Below are 20,943 nucleotides of genomic sequence, written 5' to 3'. Positions count from 1 at the left end.
CAAAAAATGTTGAATGAACAAGTGAGTTGGAAGAAATTATATTTGCAATTTAGTTGCCTAATAATTTTGCACACTAATAGTTGCCAAATAATTGTGCACACATATATTACCCTGAGAAAGACAAAACTCACTTTTCCCTTGTTTAACATTCAGGTTTGAGGTTCAATACATTTTGAATTGACTGAGAGCATTGTGTTTGTTCAACAATAAAATTAATACTGAGGAATACAATTTGCCTAATAATTGTGCACGCGGTGTAAACAAACTCAATTTGTCACCTTTGAGTGTGGACTTTATTATTATGCATACTGGATGGACTGGTTACTTTATGCTACACTCTAAAATGTCTGTCAATGAGTCTGGGAGAGAAGTGTATCCCTAGGTGATGCTGTTCGTTCATTGATTGTGCCGGGCGGCTTACAGTTAGCCTATACTTAAAGTTAATTTTTATTTGATTTTGAATAGCCTAATAATAGGGGATTTTTATATTTTAACAATTAATTGGGTGACACATTACCTTTAGCTAAATATAAAATCTCACCACCATGCACTTTCATCTCCTCCTCTCCTTTATTCCTTTCTCAAGTGTGTAGAGGGGCTGTCAACAGTTTAGTGAAATATGTTTAATTGTGAAAACATGTTAATATCGAAGTTCCCGAACATATTTCACTTGGTTTCCCAAATTTAGCACTGGGTAGCTGCAGGAACAGGGTTGGTGTCACGACTTCACTTCCGCCAAAGTCGACTCCGCTCCTTGTTCGGGCGGCGTTCGGCGGTCGACGTTACCGGATTTCTAGCCATCGCCGCTCCATTTTTCATTGTTCCATTTGTTTTGTCTTGTTCCCTGCACACCTGGTTTACATTCCCAATCACACTGCATGTATTTATTCCTCTGTTCCCCCCATGTCTTTGTGTGTTTGAGGTTACGCGCCAGGCTGGTGTTTATGATCCGTGTTATTGCACGTAGTATGTTTATTTGATTCATTAGCTTTTGTGACTGTGTTTTGCGCTCTGCACTTCTGCTATTGTGGCTGGAGGTTTTGATACAGTTGCATCCGTCTGCTGTTTTCTCCTGCCTCAATAAAGTGTGCGCCTGTTCACAACTCTCTGCTCTCCTGCATCTGACTTCGCTACCAGTACGCACCCAACACCTTGACAGTTGGAGAGCCCATGGCATTCAGAGTTTGGACGTAATATCACCTGTCGAGCAGCGAGAGCATGCTCCTCAAAGAGTGGTTGATGCGTGGAGTGAAATAAGTGTTCTTATATTTATTTATCAGCTGCTCATATTAAGCACATGCTCTGCTCTAAAACCACAGTAGCCTGACAGGCATCATTAAAAACCGGACGGGTTGGAAAGCTGCCTCCATTCACTTTTCGAGTGCATATAGATATGTCTTTTTTCCCCTGTCCCTGTTCTTGCCCATTTGAAAATGGGCCATTCTAAATCGAAACAAATTTGACATATTAGTAAAGACAAGATTAAATTGAGAATAGTCTGATGGGTGAAAATATGATCACTTGATGAGAGGACAGCTGTGCATCCGGAGGCAAGCTTTTTTTTTCTTCAACTTTCTCAAATCATCAACAGCCTATAGTTGCACCATGCAGCCCATATATGTTTCGATTTGTAAGACATAGGGTTTGTATTATTTACAACTAAAGTTTCCAGATAACTCAAAATCTAGCATGTAGGACCTGTTTCAAATGATCACTTATATTCTCAACATAGCTACTTCATATGATCTCTTACTCTGTAATGGGAAAAATATCCTGTTATTCAGCAACGTTCAATTATATTCTTCTTACTATTAAACCATATAAAAAAAATAATGGCATGGGACTTATAAGCATATCTTGTCAGCTAAATGAACAAGCCTACAGCCTATGGCATTGGGCATAGCCAGACTGTAAGCGGTGCGTAACTGGCTGCAGGGAAGTCAGGCGCAGGAGAGCAGAAATGGGTAACAGCCGGAGCACTTTAATAATGCAAAAACAAATGGCACCCAGAACAGCAAAATATGGGTTGAAATAACCCGTCGTAAACCAGTCTAAATTCCAACAAAACACTTACAACAAACAATTCCACACACAGATATGGGGGGAACAGAGGGTTATATACACAACAAGTAATGAGGGAATGTAAACCAGGTGTGTGGGAAAACAAGACAAAACAAATGGAAAAAGAAAGGTGGATCGGCGATGGCTAGAAGACCGGTGACGTCGACCGTTGAACGCGGCCCGAACAAGGAGAGGAACCAACTTCGGCGGAAGTCGTGACACAGATAACATGCCACCTCATATCATGTTTCTTAAGACCTGACTAAAATAAATAATGGATTTATTGTGATGGTGTATATTACATTTATTTATTTGACTTTTTTTAAATGCAGATTTTCCAAATGTGTACATTATGCAGATGTTCTAAATGGTCAATTACCATGAGACCAGCAGTCTTTTGCATGACAATAACCGGCTGACAAATTGTCATGACCGCCACAGCCCTAGCCCTAACCTTAACCTTTTAACCTAATTCCTAACCCTAACGCCTAGCCTAGCTAATGTTAGCCATGTAGCTAACGTAAGCATTAGCCACCTAGCTAACGTTAGCCACAACAAATTGGAATTTGTAACATGTCATACTTTTGGAAATTCGTAACATATTGTAAGAACAGCAATTCGTAACATTTTGTATGAATTTCAATTAGTTAAATAATCATACAAATTGTATTTTGTAACATATCAAACCGAATGGAGTGTCTCAGATTTACTAACAGAATACTATGAAATGCTCTGAGACCAGGTTGGTGTATCTGGCTAATCACTTAAGAGTTTAATTGTGTAATGCTCTCATGCTGTAGGCTAGTCGTGATGTACCAATGCCATCTCCCCCAATTTTACTCATCATTCGTGACAGACAGGGGACATAAACTCAGCAAAAAAAGAAACGTCCCTTTTTCAGGACCCTGTCTTTCAAAGATAATCCATAAAAATCCAAATAATTTCACAAATCTTCATTGTAAAGGGTTTAAACCATGCTTTAACCATGCTTGTTCAATGAAGTGACAGACCACGTGAAACAACATCTGCACAGGATCGGTTCATCCGAACATCACACCTGCGGGACAGGTGCAGGATGGCAACAACAACTGCCAGAGTTACACCAGGAATGCACAATCCCTCCATCAGTGCTCAGACTGTCCGCAATAGGCTGAGAGAGGCTGGACTGAGGGGTTGTAGGCCTGTTGTAAGGCAGGTCCTCACCAGACATCACCGGCAACAATGTCGCCAATGGGCATAAACCCACCGTCGCTGGACCAGACAGGACTGGCAAAAAGTGTTCTTCACTGACGAGTCGCAGTTTTCTCACCAGGGGTGATGGTCGGATTCACGTTTATCGTCGAAGGAATGAGCGTTACACCGAGGCCTGTACTCTGAAGCGGGATCGATTTGGAGGTGGAGGGTCCATCATGGTCTGGGGCAGTGTGTCACAGCATCATCGGACTGAGCTTGTTGTCATTGCAGGCAATCTCAATGCTGCGCATTACAGGGAAGACATCCTCCTCCCTCATGCTGTACCCTTCCTGCAGGCTCATCCTGACATGCCCCTCCAGCATGACAATGCCACCAGACATACTGCTCGTTCTGTGCGTGATTTCCTGCAAGACAGGAATGTCAGTGTTCTGCCATGGCCAGCGAAGAGCTCGGATCTCAATCCCATTGAGCACGTCTGGGACTTGTTGGATTGGAGGGTGAGGGCTAGGAACATTCCCCCCAGAAATGTCCGGGACCTTGCAGGTGCCTTGATGGAAGAGTGGGGTAACATCTCACAGCAAGAACTGGCAAATCTAGTGCAGTCCATGAGGAGGAGATGCACTGCAGTACTTAATGCAGCTGGAGGCCACACCAGATACTGACTGTTACTTTTGATTTTGACCCCCCCTTTGTTCAGGGACACATTATTCCATTTCTGTTAGTCACATCTTGTAAGGGCTGTCGTCGGAAGAAGACCAAGGTGCAGCGGAGTTAGTGTTCATCTTGACATTTAATTCAAACAAAGAGAACACTATACAAAAAAACTGGAAAACCGACAGCCAAACAGTACTGACAGGAAACACACTGAACAGAAACAATTACCCACAAAACCCAAAGGAAAACATGCTCCTTATGTGTGACTCCCAATCAGCAACAACGAGCTTCAGCTGTGCCTGATTGGGAGCCACACACGGCCCAAAATAAAGAAATACAAAAACATAGAAAAAGAACATAGAATGCCCACCCAATGTAACACCCTGGCCTAACCAAAATAAAGAACAAAACCCCCTCTCTATGGCCAGGGCGTTACAGTACCACCCCCCCCCCAAGGTGCGGACTCCGGCCGCAAAACCTGACACTGAAGGGGAGGGTCCGGGTGGGCCTTCTTACGGCGGCGGCTCAGGTGCGGGACGTGACCTCTGTTCCACCCTATGCATCGCCCTCTTAGGTGGCGCACCTGGCCGCGCCGAAGGTCTGGTGGGAGACCCTGACTGCGCCCGGCTGGCTGGCGGCCCTGGTTGCGCCCGGCTGGCGGGTGGCGATGGCTGCGCCGGCTGGCGGGCGGCGATGGCTGCGCCCGGCTGGCGGGCGGTGATGGCTGCGCCCGGCTGGCGGGCGAACCTGGTTGCGCCCGGCTGGCGGGCGGCGATGGCTGCGCCCGGCTGGCGGGCGGTGATGGCTGCGCCCGGCTGGCGGGCGAACCTGGCTGCGCCCGGCTGGCGGGCGTCCCTGGCTGCGCCCGGCTGGCGGGCGTCCCTGGCGTCTCCGGCAGCACTGACCCAGGATTCACCAGGCTGGGGAGAAATGAAGGAGGCCTGGCCCTGGGCGCAGGCACAGGACTCACCAATCTGGCGGGCTGCTCTGGCGGCTCCGGCGGCTCCGGGCTGGCGGGCGGCTCTGGCGGCTCTGGCCCAGGATTCACCAGGCTGGGGAGACATGAAGGAGGCCTGGCCCTGGGCACAGGCACAGGACTCACCAGGCTGGGGAGACATGAAACAGGCCTGGCCCTAGGCGTAGGCACAGGACTCACCGGGCTGGCGAGTCCGGTGAGTCCTGTGACTGCTCTGGACAGGCGGGCGGCTCTGGCGGCTCCGGACAGGCGGGCGGCTCTGGCGGCTCTGGACAGGCGGGCGGCACTGGCGGCTCCGGACAGGCGGGCGGCTCTGGCGGCTCCTGACTGGCGGGCGGCTCTGGCGGCTCCTGACTGGCGGGCGGCTCTGGCGGCTCCTGACTGGCGGACGGCTCTGGCGGCTCCTGACTGGCGGGCGGCTCTGACGGCTCCTGACTGGCTGGCAGCAGACATGCTGAGCTGGCACTATCTGCCCTGGCTTGATGCCTGCAGTCGCATGGCACTTGCGGGGGGCTGGTATGTAGTGCACCGGGCTTTGAACGCGCACTGGGGACACCGTGCGCTCCACAGCATGACACGGTGTCTTACCAGTGCCACGCTGCTTCCGGTAAGCACGGGGAGTTGGCTCAGGTCTACCGCCTGACTCCGCCAATCTCCCCGTGTGCCCCCCGGCTGCCTCCCGTGTCCGTTGCGCTCCCTTTCCTCATACCAGCGCCTCTCAGCTCTCGCCGCCTCGATCTCCCACTGCGGGCGGCGATAATCCCCAGCTTGAGCCCATGGTCCACCTTCGTCCAGTAATTCCTCCCATCTCCAGGAATCCTGAACGATCCTCTCCATTTTCTCCAAAGTCCATGAGTCCTTCTCCTGGTGCCTCTCCTTCTTCCGCTGCTTGGTCCGTTTTTGGTGGGTAATTCTGTAAGGGCTGTCGTCGGAAGAAGACCAAGGTGCAGCGGAGTTAGTGTTCATCTTGACATTTAATTCAAACAAAGAGAACACTATACAAAAAAACTGGAAAACCGACAGCCAAACAGTACTGACAGGAAACACACTGAACAGAAACAATTACCCACAAAACCCAAAGGAAAACATGCTCCTTATGTGTGACTCCCAATCAGCAACATCGAGCTTCAGCTGTGCCTGATTGGGAGCCACACACGGCCCAAAACAAAGAAATACAAAACATAGAAAAAGGAACATAGAATGCCCACCCAATGTAACACCCTGGCCTAACCAAAATAAAGAACAAAAACCCCTCTCTTATGGCCAGGGCGTTACACGTCTGTGGAAGTTCTCATTTACAACTGCGACCTGGCCAAGATAAAGCAAAGCAGTGCGACACAAACAACACAGAGTTACACATGGAATAAACAAGCATACAGTCAATTACCCAATAGAAAAAAATAAAGTCTATATACGTTGTTGAATCTTGTTTTGTTCATACAAATATTTATGTACACAGGTTAAATTTTCTGAAAATAAACGCAGTGAGAGGACGTTTATTTTTTTGCTGAGTTTATATTTTCCTCAGTACAAATGGACGTGACTATGTTGTCCAAGGGACAGTGTAGGAACGTTGGGGCTCGCTGTAGACCTACAGTGGCTTGCGAAAGTACAGTACAGTATTCACCCCCCATTGGCATTTTTCCTATTTTGTTGCCCTACAACCATGAATTAAAATAGATTTTGGGGGGGATTGTATCATTTGATTTACACAACATGCCTACCACTTTGAAGAAGCAAAATATTTTTTATTGTGAAACAAACAAGAAATAAGACAAGAAAACAGAAAACTTGAGCGTGCATTATTATTCACCCCCCCAAAGTCAATACTTTGTAGAGCCACCTTTTTGCAGCAATTACAGCTGCAAGTCTCTTAGGGTATGTCTCTATAAGCTTGGCACATCTAGCCACTGGGATTTTTGCCCATTCTTCAAGGCAAAACTGCTTCATCTCTTTCAAGTTGGATGGGTTCCGCTGGTGTACAGCAATCTTTAAGTCATACCACAGAATCTCAATTGGATTGATGTCTGGGCTTTGATTAGGCCATTCCAAGACATTTAAATGTTTCCCCTTAAACCACTCGAGTGTTGCTTCAGCAGTATGCTTAGGGTCATTGTCCTGCTGGAAGGTGAACCTCCATCCCAGTCTCAAATCTCTGGAAGACTGAAACAGGTTTCCCTCAAGAATTTCCCTGTATTTAGCAGCATCCTTCAAATCTGACCAGTTTCCCAGTCCCTGCTGATGAAAAATATCCCCACAGCATGATGCTGCCACCACCATGCTTCACTGTGGGGATGCTGTTCTCGGGGTGATGAGAGGTGTTGGGTTTGCGCCAGACGTAACATTTTCCTTGATGGCCAAAAGTTTGCTTATTTCTTAACTTTAAGCAATGTTTTTTTTCTGGACACTCTTCCGTGAAGGTAATTGGTTGCACTAGATGTTATTTAGGGGCTTCATAGCAAAGGGGTGAATAGATATGCACGCACCACTTTTCCGTTTTGTAATGTTTTTCATTTCCCTTCACCAATTTGGACTATTTTGTGTATGTCCATTTACATGAAATCCAAATAAAAATCAATTTAAATTACAGGTTGTAATGCAACAAAATAGGAAAAATGCAAAGAGGATGAATACTTTTGCAAGGCACTGTACGTACGGTTATGCTTGACTGAAATTAGATACACATAGCATACAGTTCACAGGAGGCTGCTGAGGGGAGGACGGCTCATAGTGTATTGAATGATATGGTTTGAAACACATGGAAACCATTCTATTCCGTACCAGCAATTACTATGTGTCTGTCCTCCCCAATTAAGGTGCCTCCAACCTTCTGTGATACACATTGCATATCTTACCATGTCAACCAAACAATATTGTTACGTACGCCTCTTCGAGGAGGGAACGCAACACCCTGCTACATCTCAGCACATCTCAACTCCCCATGGAGCAAAAAAAGTATGTGATCATAGGTGCAGGGAAGGACAACATAGGCAGAGAAAAATACAGTTTACAGGGAAAAGGGGCTAGATGGAACCAAAGCAAAGACAGTAAAAGTCCCCTCTCCTACCTTACCTGCCTTCCCACTTCTTACCTAACCTTAAGCACCACCTGGCGCGCTAACCAAAATACAGGGGGTGGTCTGCCCAGGTCTTACCTAGTGTGCATAGACAGATTAAATACTAGGGTTTATGTATGCCCGCAGGCCTCTTGCCTAAAAACTCCCAAGGTGTGTTCCCCTTCCCCCCAGGGAACAAACGAAACAGAATTATTTACCAATACTTTAAGTGAAACATTTCAATAACCAAAAACACTAAGTCCTATTGTCATACACATACCTCTGCAGGAGTCTACAAAATAATATCAACAAACCTTCACTAACCAACACAGAACATAAAAAGAAAACTCTCCTCCCTAACAAAGGAATACTGGCTTTTATCAAGCTGGAGAAGGAGTTGGTAATGAAGAGACAGCTGTATCCCCTGACGAGAGGGAGGGGTCAGAGCTCTAATCAGCGATGGGGCCGACCAGTTAGCTGCCTCAGGAATCCAGGAAGCCATTTCCTGAAATACACACACATACAAACCTACAACAACACAGAAACTGGGGAACGTAACAAATAGAGAGACAATAATAACCACATTTTTATTCATAGCATGCCCTTGCAATTGCTCTTGTGTTGTGTAGTGAACCAAACATTTGTACTGTGGAATTTAACAGTTATATACCCAGGAATGATGCAGCTTCTTTTATGTGGGTAGGTTTAAAGCACAGCTCTTTGAGCAATGGAATGAGTGGCCCAAGTGGCGCAACGGTCTAAGGCACTGTATTTCAGTGCTTGTCACGTGTGCTCCCTCTCTGGCCTCTTGGTCACTAGGCTGCTCGTTATGTCAAACACCTGTCACAATCGTTATGAACACCTGCATGTCGTCAGACTCACCTGGACTCCAACACTTCCTTAATTACCTGCCCTATATATGTCACTCCCTTTGGTTCCTTCCCCAGGTGTCATTGTTTCTGTTTCTCATCTGCGTGTTGTTCAAGGTTCTTGTTTTGTATTCGTTCCATTTATTTTATTAAAAACACTCACTCCCTGAACTTGCTTCCCGACTCTCAGCGCACATTGTTATAGTGCTAGAGGCATCACTACAGACACCCTATTTTGAATCCAGGGTGTATCACAACCGGCTGTGATTGGGAGTCCCATAGGGCGGCGCATAATTGGCCCAGTGTCCGGGTTTGGCCGGTGTAGGCCGTCATTGCAAATAAGAATTTGTTCTCAACTGACTTGCCTCGTAAAATAAAAGTAACAAAAATGGAACCTGCAACCTACCGAATGGTTGCATGTCTCATGCATTCATATCATGTACAGCCCATATGCTGTTTTTGCAGTGCATAAATAAAACACTATGTTTATATGTATAAATACACACATTGAGTGTACAAATCCTTAAGAACACCTTCCTAATATTGAGTTGCACCCCCTTTTGCCCTCAGAAAAGCCTGAATTCATTGGGGCGTGAACTCTACAAGGTGTCAAGCTTTCCAAAAGGACGCTGGCCTATGTTGACTCCATTGCTTCCCACAGCTGTGTCAAGTTGGCTGGATGTCCTTTGGGTGGAGGACCATTCTTTATACATATTGGAAACTGTTGTGTGTGAAAAACCCAGCAGTGTTGCCGTTCTTTACACACTGAACCGGTGTGCCTAGCACCTACTACCATACCCTGTTCAAAGGCACTTCAATCATTTGTCTAGCCTATTCACCCTCTGAAGGGCACACATACAGTACACAATCCATGTCTCAAGTCTTAACATTCCTTCTTTAACCTGTCTCCTCCCCTTAATCTACTCTGATTGAAGTGGATTTAACAGGTGACATCAATAAGGGATTTCACTTGGATTCACATGGACAGTCTAAAACAAATCGAATAATAAATCAAATCAAATCAAATGTATTTATAAAGCCATTTGTACATCAGCTGATATCACAAACTTCTGTACAGAAACCCAGCCTAAAACCCCAAACAGTAAGCAATGCAGGTGTAAAAGTAACAAGTAATTAAAGAGCAGCAATAAAATAACAATAGCAAGACTATATACTCTGCGGGGGCACCGGTTAGTCGAGGTAATTGAGGTAATATGTACATGTAGGTAGAGTTATTAAAGTGACTATGCATAGATGATAACAACAGAGAGTAGCAGCGGTGTAAAAGAGGGGGTCTTATGGTTTGGGGGTAGAAGCTGTTTAGAAGCCTTTTGGACCTAGACTTGGCGCTCCGGTACCGCTTGCCGTGCGGTAGCAGTGAGAAAAGTCTATGACTACGGTGGCTGGAGTCTTTCGTGGAAAGAGCAGGTGTTCCTAATGTTTTGTACACTCAGTGTGTGTGTGTGTGTGTGTGTGTGTGTGTGTGTGTGTGTGTGTGTGTGTGTGTGTGTGTGTGAATATATATATATATATATATGCTCCAAAAAATAAAGGGAACACTTAAACAACACAATGTAACTCCAAGTCAATCACACTTCTGTGAAATCAAACTGTCCACTTAAGAAGCAACACTGATTGACAATACATTTCACATGCTGTTGTGCAAATGGAATAGACAACAGGTGGAAATTATAGGCAATCAGCAAGACACCCCCAATAAAGGAGTAGTTCTGCAGGTGGTGACCACAGACCACTTCTCAGTTCCTTTGCTTCCTGGCTGATGTTTTGGTCACTTTTGAATGCTGGCAGTGCTTTCACTCTAGTGGTAGCATGAGACGGAGTCTACAACCCACACAAGTGGCTCAGGTAGTGCAGCTCATCCAGGATGGCACATCAATGCGAGCTGTGGCAAGAAGGTTTGCTGTGTCTGTCAGCGTAGTGTCCAGAGCATGGAGGCGCTACCAGGAGACAGGCCAGTACATCAGGAGACGTGGAGGAGGCCGTAGGAGGGCAACAACCCAGCAGCAGGACCACTACCTCCGCCTTTGTGCAAGGAGGAGCAGGAGGAGCACTGCCAGAGCCCTGCAAAATGACCTCCAGCAGGCCACAAATGTGCATGTGTCTGCTCAAACGGTCAGAAACAGACTCCATGAGGGTGGTATGAGGGCCCGACGTCCACAGGTGGGGGTTGTGCTTACAGCCCAACACCGTGCAGGACGTTTGGCATTTGCCAGAGAATTCGCCACTGGCGCCCTGTGCTCTTCACAGATGAAAGCAGGTTCACACTGAGCACATGTGACAGACGTGACAGAGTCTGGAGACGCCGTGGAGAACGTTCTGCTGCCTGCAACATCCTCCAGCATGACCGGTTTGGCGGTGGGTCAGTCATGGTGTGGGGTGGCATTTCTTTGGGCTACCGCACAGCCCTCCATGTGCTCGCCAGAGGTAGCCTGACTGCCATTAGGTACCGAGATGAGATCCTCAGACCCCTTGTGAGACCATATGCTGGTGCGGTTGGCCCTGGGTTCCTCCTAATGCAAGACAATGCTAGACCTCATGTGGCTGGAGTGTGTTAGCAGTTCCTGCAAGAGGAAGGCATTGATGCTATGGACTGGCCCGCCCGTTCCCCAGACCTGAATCCAATTGAGCACATCTGGGACATCATGTCTCGCTCCATCCACCAACGCAACATTGCACCACAGACTGTGCAGGAGTTGGCGGATGCTTTAGTCCAGGTCTGGGAGGAGATCCCTCAGGAGACCATCCGCCACCTCATCAGGAGCATGCCCAGGCGTTGTAGGGAGGTCATACAGGCACGTGGAGGCCACACACACTACTGAGCCTCATTTTGACTTGTTTTAAGGACATCACATCAAAGTTGGATCAGCCTGTAGTGTGGTTTTCCACTTTGAGTGTGACTCCAAATCCAGACCTCCATGGGTTGATAAATTGGATTTCCATAGATTATTTTTGTGTGATTTTGTTGTCAGCACATTCAACTATGTAAAGAAAAAAGTATTTAATAAGATTATTTCATTCATTCAGATCTAGGATGTGTTATTTTAGTGTTCCCTTTATTTTTTTGAGCAGTGTATTTTACTATTGTGTGTTATGCTGACCCTGGTGACAACACATGAGAGAAAACCTTTTTTCTCTAATGCATGTCATGATCCCATAGCTATTGCATGTCTAGCCTCACACCGAGCACAGCATTTTTCATTATTGAAGGCCTTATGTCATGCCTTCAGTCCCAAGGAGAGAACACTATCTGTTAATTAAATTACATATTGTTAGGTCTTAGCATTGAGCTTCAGCCTGGCTGGAATGTTGCTCTACTTTCAGATGCAATGTTCCAATGTCATCATGCACAACGGGGAGGGAAAAGATGTGAAACGCAAACAGTGATTTCATATAATTGCGCAATGGTTCTCTGTTGATTCGAGTACTGATGTTACCGGCAGTGGTGGAAAAAGTACTCAATTCTCATACTTGAGTAAAAGTTAACCCAGTAAAATATTACTTGATTAAAAGTCTAAAAGTATTTGATTTAAATATACTTAAGTATCAAAAATAAAAGTAAAAGTACGAATAATTAAAAATTCCATATATTAAGCTAAACAGACGGCACAATTCTTTATTTAACGGATAGCCAGGGTGACACTCCAACACTCAGACATCATTTAGAAGCAAAACATTTGTGTTTACTGACCCCGCCAGATCAGAGGCAGTAGGGATGACCAGGGATGTTCTCTTGATTAGTGTGTAACGAGTACTTTTGGGTGTCAGGGAAAATGTATGGAGTAGAAAGTACAGAATTTTCTTCAGGAATGTAGTGAAGTTAAAGTATAAATTGTAAAGTAAAGTACAGATACCCCAAAAAATTACCAAAGTAGTACTTTAGAGTATTTTTACTTAAGTACTTAACACCACTGGTTATCGGTATCACTAATATCTCTGCTGTTTTATCCCTCTATGTCCTGAATCAATCAGCGATTGATGAGGCCTACCCTACGTCGGCCTTTCATTGAAGACTGGGAGAGTTCATTAATACATTAGCAGTACACTCTTGGAAATCAAAACCACAGTCTCTTGAGTACTTCTTACTCATTCATTCCCTGTGATGGGGTAGGCTGCCCTTCCTCTTTCTCTCCCTCCCCATCATGTTCATTTTCTCTTAAGGTCTGATCACTTTCTTGCATCCATGTAGAAATTTAAGAGCATGGTTCAGATGTGTTCGAATGACACACAATCTGTTCAAAATCAAATCCCCTATTGACTTCTTGGATCTCCTTTTGTTTGGTAATGGCCAGGCAATTCCTTTTGTGTGTGTGTGTTTGCGTGTCTGTGTTGACGTGTGTATGTTGTATCTGTGTGAGTTGAAAGGTTTTCAGGGGTCTTGTTGTATTTTGAAATGGGAAGAGTGGGGCTGGGTCTCACATGTGTTGGTTGCCACAGTGATCATATCAAACAATCAGCAGGGTAACCTGAATTGATAGAGTCAGTAATTTACACCAAAACAACACATTTGAAGATAATGATTTAACCATAATAAGCCTAATTTAACTGAAAAACTGTTGTTTTTGTGATTCAAAAGAGTCGAAAGATAAAAGGGATCATGAATAGAATGAAATGGTAAAAAACTTAATTATTTCAGTTTTTCATTACTCTGGACCTGCATATTGTCATAGTTAATTTAACGTTTCCTGATTCTCCTAATTTGAATTTCAATGTGTCTTCTTAATCTGGCCAGAAACCAAATTATCTCCAAACATTTATTCCCCCATGAATATTTGATTGTCAAAAATTGCCTAAAGAATGGACAGAGCCTGAGATTTGGTTTTGATATGAGATTAAACTATCAAGAAATCAATTTCTTTTGTTTGAATAATTCAGGCTTTAAAGGGATGAGAAATGACGGAAAGATAGGACTGCAGACATGCCAATCAAGCACCAGAGTCCCAGTGTCTCTGTGGTCACTGATAGGAGAGTCCAGTGCTATTCTGATACTGTAATCTCTGCGTGCCTGCTGTCTCTTCCGGGTTAGTTTAGGTGAGGTGTTGGGTGTTGACATCTGCATGCTGCAAAGTACCTTCCATTTTTGGTATTTTTTAAAATGAGAACAAGTTCTCATTAACACTGCGACCTGGCCAAGATAAAGCAAAGCAGTGCGACACAAACAACAACACAGAGCTAGTTACACATGGAATAAACAAGCGTACAGTCAATAACACAATAGAAAATGTTTAAAAAAGTATGATTTGCTGACGGTGGCTAATATGACAATCTGAGTGTATAGCGACACTACATGGCCAAAATCATCTGCATTAATAAGGAGTTGGTACCCCCTTTGCTGCTATAACAGTCTCCACTCTTCTGGGAAGGCGTCCCACTAGATCAGGGGTAGGCCTACTCCAGTCTTCAAGGGCCTGATTGGTGTCACACTTTTTCTCCATCCCTAGCAAACACAGCTGATTAATAAAATTGCATTCTAAACAGAAGATCATGATTAGGTGATTATTGGAGTCAGGTGTGTTTGCTGGAGCTGGGGCCAAACTGTGACACCAATCAGGCCCTCGAGGACTGGAATTGCCCACCCTTGCACAAGATGTTGTAACATTGTGGCAGGGACTTTCTTCCATTCAGCCACAAGAGATTTAGTGAGGTTGGGCACTCATGCAGTCGGCATTCCAATTCATCCCAAAGGTGTTTGATGGGGTTGATGTCAGGGCTCTGTGCAGGCCAGTCAAGTTCTTTCACACCGATCTCAACAAACCATTCCTGCATGGACCTCGCTTTGTGCACGGGGAATTGTCATTCTGAAACAGCAAAGGGCCTTCCCAAACTGTTTCCACAAAGTTGGAAGCACAGAATCGTCTAGAATGTCATTGTATGCTAGCCCGAACCATGAAAAACAGCCCCTGACAATTATTCATCCTCCAGCAAACGTATAGTTCGCACTATGCATTGGGGCAGGTAGCATTCTCCTGGGAACTGCCAAACCCAGATTCGTCCGTCGAACTACCAGACAGTGAAGCGTGATTCGTCACTCGAGACAGCGAGTTTTCAGTGCTCCAGAGTCCAATGGCGGTGAGCTTTACACCACTCCAGCCGATTCTTGGCATTGCGCATGGTGATCTTTGGCTTGTGTGCAGCTGCTCGGCCATGGAAACCCATTTCATGAAGCTCTTGACGAACAGCTCTTGTGCTGACATTGCTTCCATAGGCAGTTTGGAATCGCTAGTGAGTGTTACAACCAAGGAAAAACAATATTTACATGCTAAGTGCATTCGGTGGTCCCATTCTGTGAGCTTGTGTGGCCTACCACTTTGCGGCTGAGCCGTTGTTGCTCCTAGACGTTTCCACTTCACAATAACAGCACTTACAGTTGACAGGGGCAGCTCTAGCAGGACTGAAATTTGAAGAAAGGTGGCATCCTATGACAGTGCCACGTTGAAAGTCACTGAGCTCTTCAACACGGGCCATTCTAATGTCATTGTTTGTCTATGGAGATTGCATGGCGGTGTGCTCGATTTTATTCACCTGTCAGCAGTGGGTGTGCTGAAATAGACAAATCGACTAATTTGAAGCGGTGTCCACATAGTTTTGGCCATGTAATGTATGTGGTTGTCCACTTTCGAGTGAAATTGAATAAATCATGGGAAATAAATTCAGGCTACTTTACATCTTTAATTTTCTCTGTAATTGCACTCAGAAAATCTTTCAGGTTCCTCAAGCCACCAACCTCTCTCAGAACTTTTAAATCCTAGTAATGAGTAGAAATGTTGATGTGCACCTTAAGTATCAAGACATAATGCTTTTTTCAAATGTTCAGAGAAGGTTGCAAAATATTCAGACCATAAAATTTGAGAAAAAAAGAAAAAGAAAGAAAAAAAACAGTGGGTAAAGCCAGGTTCACCGTACTGTGGCTGAGTCATCGTCTAAGATGAAGGGAAAAGTTATTTTTAATGGCAGTTTCTGCTTTTCTCCTGGGTAACCAGCAATCGACTGGTTATTGAGGGCCGCACTCAGTGGGAGCTGGATAAAATCACGGCATAGACTTTCCGTCCAAAAGCACACTCTCCTGTAATAAAGACTTGGCAAGGGTAGTGCTCACGATTAGTGTTTTTGGAGGACGGATCGGTTTCAGTTCGATTATGAAAAAAGAATCATGGTTTTTGAAATACAGTTTCGATTTTTTTTCTTCATTAATTGCACATTGCATAATGTACGTTGAATGCTGTAACAACACAATAAAACAATTAATAAAAGCCCCATGATGATAGTGACCCCCCATTACTGCTCACAATGGCTTGCGAAAGTATTCACCCCCATTGGCATTTTCCCTATTTTGTTGCCTTACAACCTGGAATTAAAATAGATTTTTTTTTTGGGGGGGGGGGTTGTATCATTTGATTTACACAACATGCTTTGTGTAGACACTTTGAAGAGGTAAAATATTCACCAATTTGAACTATTTTGTGTATGTCCATTACATGAAATCCAAATAAAAATCTATTTAAATTACAGGTTGTATTGCAAAAAAATAGGAAAAACACAAAGGGGGGATGAATACTTTTGCAAGGCATTGTAATTGAGGTAATATGTTCATGTAAGTAGAGTTAAAGTTACTATGCATAAATAACAAACAGAGAGTAGCAGCAGCGTAAAAAAGGGGTCTGGGTAGCCCTTTGATTAGCTGTTCAGGAGTCTTCAGTCGCTCTGGATAAGAGTATCTGCTAAATTACGTAAATGTAAAATGTTATGGCTTGGGGGTAGAAGCTGTTTAGAAGCCTCTTGGACTTAAACTTGGCGCTCCGGTACCGCTTGCCGTGCCGTAGCAGAGAGAACAGTCCATGACTAGGCTGGCTGGAGTCTTTGACAATTTTTAGGGCCTTCCTCTAACACCGCCTGGTATAGAGGTCCTGGATAGCAGGAAGCTTGGCCCCAGTGATGTACTGGGGCGTACGCACTACCCTCTGTAGTGCCTTGCGGTCGGTGGCCGAGCAGTTGCCATACCAGGCAGTGATGCAACCAGCCAGGATGCTCTCTATGGTGCAGCTGTAGAACCTTTTGAGGATTAGTCTCCTGAGGGGGAATAGGCTTTGTCATGCCCTCTTCATGACTGTCTTAGCGTGTTTGGACCATGATAGTTTGTTGGTGATGTGGACACCAAGGAACTTGAAGCCCTCAACCTGCTCCACCGCAGCCCCGTCGATGAGAATGGGGGCGTGCTCAGTTCTCCTTTTCCTGTAGTCCACAATCATCTCCTTTGTCTTGTTCACATTGAGGGAGAGGTTGTTGTCCTGGCACCACACGGCTAGGTCTCTGACCTCCTCCCTATAGGCTGTCTCATCGTTGTTGATGATCAGGCCTACCACTTGATGATGGTGTTGGTGTCGTGCCTGGCCATGCAGTCATGAGTGAACAGGGAGTACAGAAGGGGACTGAGCACGCACCCCCAAGGTGCCCCGTGTTGAAGATCAGCGTTGTTACCTACCCTTACTACCTGGGGGCGGCCTGTCAGGAAGTGCAGGATCCAAGTGCAGAGGGAGGTGTTTAGTCCCAGGGTCCTAAACTTAGTGATGAGCTTTGAGGGCACTATGGTGTTGAACGCTGAGCTGTAGTCAATGAAAAGCATTCTCAAATAGGTGTTCCTTTTGTCCAGGTGGGAAAGGGCAGTGTGGAGTGCAATAGAGATTGCATCATCTGTGGATCTGTTTGGGCGGTATGCAAATTGGAGTGGGTCTAGGGATTCTGGGATAATGGTGTTGATGTGAGCCATGACCAGCCTTTCAAAACACTTCATGGCTACAGTCGGTAGTCATTTAGGCAGGTTACCTTAGTGACTATGGTGGTCTGCTTGAAACATGTTGGTATTACAGACTAAGTCAGGGACAGGTTGAAAATGTCAGTGGAGACACTTGCCAGTTGGTCAGCACATGCTCGGAGTACACATCCTGACCCTGAGGCCTTGTGAATGTTGACCTGTTTAAAGGTCTTACTCACATCGGCTACGGAGAGCGTGAATACACAGTCGTCCCGAACAGCTTATGCTCTCTTAATAACCTGTTAGGGCTAGGGGGCAGTATTGACACGGCTGGATAAAAAACATACCCGATTTAATCTGGTTACCACTCCTACCCAGTAACTAGAATATGCATATACTTATTACATATGGATAGAAAACACCCTAAATTTTCTAAAACTGTTTGAATGGTGTCTGTGAGTATAACAGAACTCAAATGGCAGGTCAAAACCTGAGAGATTCCTTTACAGGAAGTGGCCTGTCTGACCATTTCTTGAACTTCTTTTCCATCTCTATCATTTACTAAGGATCTCTGCTCTAACGTGACACTTCCCACGTCGTCCATAGGCGCTCAGAGCCCGGGAAAAAACAGAATGTCGTCATTCCAGCCCCAGGCTGAAACACATTATCGCCTTTCTCAAGTGGCCGATCAAGGGACACTGGGCTTATGCGCGTGACCCCGACCGCCCCCGCCTTTGGGATTTTTTCCTCTGTTTGCCGAAAAGGAGATTCCCTGTCGGAATATTATCGCTTTTCTACGAGAAAAATGTCGTAAAAATGCTTCGAAGTACGGTAATGGAATATTTAGAATTTTATTGTCACGAATTGCGCCATGCGCGCGACACTTCTTTACTATTTCGGATAGTGTCTGGAACGCACAAACAAAACGCCGCTATTCGGATATAACGATGGATTATTTTGGACCAAACCAACATTTGTTATTGAAGTAGCAGTCCTGGGTGTGCATTCTGACGAAGACAACAAAAGGTAATCAAACTTTTATAATAGTAAATATGATTATGGTGAGTGCTAAACTTGCCGGGTGTCTAAATAGCGAGCCCGTGATGCCTGGGCTATGTACTTAGAATATTGCAAAATGTGCTTTCACCAAAAAGCTATTTTAAAATCGGACATATCGAGTGCATAGAGGAGGTCTGTATCTATAATTCTTAAAATAATTGTTATGCTTTTTGTGAACGTTTATCGTGAGTAATTTAGTAAAATGTTAGCGAATTCCCGGAAGTTTGCGGGGGTATGCAAGTTCTGAACGTCACATGCTAATGTAAAAAGCTGTTTTTTGATATAAATATGAACTTGATTGAACAAAACATGCATGTATTGTATAACATAATGTCCTAGGGTTGTCATCTGATGAAGATCATCAAAGGTGAGTGCTGCATTTAGCTGTCTTCTGGGTTTTGGTGACATTATATGCTGGCTTGAAAAATGGGTGTCTGATTATTTCTGGCTTGGTACTCTGCTGACATAATCTAATGTTTTGCTTTCGTTGTAAAGCCTTTTTGAAATCGGACAGTGTGGTTAGATTAACGAGAGTCTTGTCTTTAAATAGCTGTAAAATTGTCATATGTTTGAGAAATTGAAGTAATAGGATTTTTAAGGTTTTGAAAATCGCGCCACAGGCTGGCAGTGGCTATTACGTAGGTGGGACGCAAGCGTCCCACCTAGCCCATAGAGGTTAAATGCTTCAGTGTTACTTGCCTCGAAGTGAGCATAAAAGTAATTTAGATCATCTGTTAGACTCGTGTCACTGGGCAGCTAAAGGCTGTGTTTCCCTTTGTAGTCTGTAATAGTTTGCAAGCCCTGCCACATCCGACGAGCGTCGGAGCCGGTGTGGTACGATTCAATGTTAGTCCTGTATTGACGCTTTGCCTGTTTGATGGTTTGTCGGACGGCATAGCGGGATTTCTTATAAGCGTCTCCTTGAAAGCGGCAGCTCTACCCTTTAGCCCAGTACCTTCTGGTTGAGGTATTTACGTATGGTCACTGTGGGGACGACGTCATCGATGCACTAATCGATGAAGCCAGTGATTGATGTGGTGCACTCCTCAATGCCATCAGAAGAATCCCTGAACATATTCCTGTCTGTGCTAGCAAAACAGTTCTGTAGCTTAGCATCTGCTTCCTCTGACCTCTTGTTTTTTGACTGAGTCACTGGTGCTTCCTGCTTTAGTTTTTGCTTGTAAGCAGGAATCAGGAGGATGGAATTATGGTCAGATTTGCCAAATGGAGGGTGAGGGAGAGCTTTGTACCCGTCTCTGAGTGTGGAGTAAAGGTGGTCTAGAGTTGTTTTCCCCTCTGGTTGCACATTTAACATGCTGGTAGAAATTAGGTAAAACTGATTTAAGTTTGTCTGCATTAAAGTCCCTGGCCACTAGGAGCGCCGCCTCTGGATGAGCGATTTCCTGTTTGCTTATGGCCGTATACAGCTCATTGAGTACGGTCTTAGTGCCAGTATCGATTTGTGGTGGTATGTAGACAGCTACGAAAAATACAGATGAAAACTCTCATGGTAAATAGTGTGGCCTACAGCTTATCATGAGATACTCTACGTCAGGCGAGCAAAACCTTGAGACTTCCTTAGATTTTGTGCACCAGCTGTTGTTTACAAATATACATAGACCTTCACCCCTTTTCTTACCAGAGGCCGCTGTTCAATCCTGCCAAAAAAGCTTAAAACCTGCCAGCTGTATGTTATTCATGTTGTCGTTTAGCCACGACTCGTGAAACATAAGATATTATTGTTTTTAATGTCCCGTTGGTAGGATCTACGTGATCATATTTTGTCTATTTTATTATCGATTGATTGTACATTGGCTAATAGGACCGATGGTAAAGGTACATTACCCTCTCAGCGACGGCTCCTTACAAGGCACCCGGACCTTCATCCTTGATACCTCCATCTCTTTCTCCTGCGAATGACGGGGATGAGGACCTTGTCGGGCGTCTGAAGTAAATCCTTCCCATCCGACTGAATGAAGAAAAAGTTTTCCTCCAGTACGGGGTGAGTAATCGCTTTCCTGTTATCTTGAAGCTCTTTCGGTCATAAGACACAGTGGTAGAAACATTATGTACAAAATAAGTTACATATAACGCAAAAAAACATACACAATAGCACAATTGATTACGGGATCTCTGTGTCTGCTCCACACAGACCGCAAAAATTGGCGAGCGCCTAATGGATTATTGTTATTGTCACGTCCTGGCCAGTATAAGGGTTAATTAGTATTGTAGTTTGGTCAGGATGTGGCAGAGGGTATTCGTTTTATGTGGTTCGGGGTGGTGTGTTTGTTAAAAGGGTGTTTGATTT

The sequence above is a fragment of the Salmo salar genome, chromosome ssa11 (genome assembly GCF_905237065.1).
Source record: "Salmo salar chromosome ssa11, Ssal_v3.1, whole genome shotgun sequence".
NCBI lineage: Eukaryota > Metazoa > Chordata > Actinopteri > Salmoniformes > Salmonidae > Salmo > Salmo salar.
Note: the sequence above shows the minus strand (reverse complement) of the source record.